At 39.2% G+C, this 2033-nt stretch overlaps 1 protein-coding gene across 1 annotated transcript in view; it reads left to right on the forward strand.

The window, feature by feature from the left end:
• Nucleotides 1–183: 183 nt before the first annotated feature.
• Nucleotides 184–2033, forward strand: part of LOC101860030 (L-asparaginase) — a gene marked incomplete in the record, with an annotated part of 61147 nt that continues 59297 nt past the window's right edge. Inside the window, 1 exon segment of the mRNA XM_035971051.1 lies at nucleotides 184–294.

Below are 2033 nucleotides of genomic sequence, written 5' to 3' on the forward strand. Positions count from 1 at the left end.
CCCTTAATAAATACTCTCTGGTATCATGTACATTGTAAATTCGGTTATCGTAGTCGAGCACTCGAGTGGCCACTCAGCTATTGACTATTCGAACTGAAAATCGAGCTCGAATTTATTTCCCTCGAAAAACGTTTCAGCAGTCAGCAGTTTCGTTCTATTTTCACTCATTTTGTACTGTGTTAGACTGCCACCTGTCAGTGTCTGAGTTGTTCACTTGGCAAGAACTATAATTTTTGTTTTTATTTTCAAGTTCGTTTGCAGGGAGCAAGAATAGGGGACTGATTCAGTGTGCTTGTAAGTTTTAAAAAAATATTTCCTTTACTCTTGTCTTTATTTTGCAGATTCTTTCATAAATAAAACAGTTTGTATAACTTAATCATTGTATGGGGACATATGATTGTTATCGTTATCATACGCACTCCTCACGTCACAGTCAGTCACAGTTGCCTTTGCAGTTTTAAATGGTCTTGTCACAGCCGTGCCGTAGATTCTAGCTAATCTAGATTTCTAGATCTAGAATCTAGATCTATATCTAGATCTAGATCTAGATATCTAGATATTAGATACAGATTCTATAGTACACGAAATGGTAAATTTTTACTTTCACTCCCGCACACAGATGCACTGTTTCAGGGGTCAAACTGCCGTACTGTTTGCTGCAGATCACACATAAAGCCACTAAAACTGTCGCAAATCATTTATTTTCAAGACAATTTCAAATCTATATCTAACTGTAAAATATCAAATTATTGGTGTAAAAACAGGGGGGCATGCCCCCCTGGAACCCCCCAGATTTTCTTTTACCCCAGTGGGGCAGGCCCCCCTGGAATCCCCCGATTGGTCCAAAGCACGTCTGTCTCGGGTAAAAACAATCAAATATTTCAAAAACTATTAATTTGCGACGGAAATGAAGTTGATATTTGTGTTCAGCGCATCAATATTTAGTAGCAAATAGACAACTGGTAGCTGAGTGTGAGACGGGAGGGAAAGTAAAAAAATACCCACGAAATTCTCTCTTGGACTTCAAAGTCTTTTCAGGCGTTGTTGTCTTAGATCTAGATCTATATAATATAGATCTATCTAGATCTAGATCTAGATCTAGTCTAGATCTAGATCTAGAGTCTAGATCTAATCTAGATTCTAGATGTCTAAAGTCTAAATAATCTGTGAAGAAAAAGTTTGAAAAGAATAAGCGTTTTAAACCTTTGCAGTGGCTACGTTCACGGCGCTGTGAAAGTAGTCTGCAGGAGGCTATTTTCATGGCGCCCTGAATGCAGTTTGCAGGCGCTGTTGAGGCTATATTAACGGCACTAACTAAAGCTTCGTTTAGGGGGAGCCTTCTAGTCTACTGCTGATTTAGTCAGTCGGTTGTAGTCTGTGACGACAGTGACGTTATAGATTATTTTTAATAGTTTGGCCAGCTTCCAAGTGTTCCATCCCTTGAGATGAAGGAAAACGAAGAGCCCTTACTTAATTAAAGTCGGGATATGGGTTGGAAAATTGGATACGGTAGGATGGGAAACAAGAGGTGAGAGATGGGAAACAGAAGGGTCGGAAGATATGGGACTGGTCTTAAAATGTGTACAATAATGACTGTATTGCGCCGGGTCAGCCTGGGAACCGATTCAGAGAGAAAATGATAGCCTGAATCAATTATTCTATATAATAACAAACACCCTTTCTCTCTCTCTCTCTCTCTCTCTTTCTGTCTGTCTCTCCCTTTTCTCTTATCTATCTATCTATCTATCTATCTTGCCGGCCTCTCTCTGTCTCTCTGTCTCTCTTTCTGTCTCTCTCTCTCTCTTTCTCTCTCTCTCTCTCTTTCTCTCTCTCTCTCTCTCTCTCTCTCTCCGTTTCGTTTTCTCTACCTCTCTGTGTGTGTTTATGTTTTTCTTTGTCTCTCTATTCCTCTCCATCTTTTTCGGTATCTCTATCTATCAATCTCTCCATCTATCTATCTATCTCTCTCTTTTTATCTATCTACCTATCTGTCTGTCTATCTATTTGTCTATCTATCTATCTATCTATCTATC

Source organism: Aplysia californica, unplaced genomic scaffold (genome assembly GCF_000002075.1).
Source record: "Aplysia californica isolate F4 #8 unplaced genomic scaffold, AplCal3.0 scaffold00367, whole genome shotgun sequence".
Classification (NCBI taxonomy): domain Eukaryota; kingdom Metazoa; phylum Mollusca; class Gastropoda; order Aplysiida; family Aplysiidae; genus Aplysia; species Aplysia californica.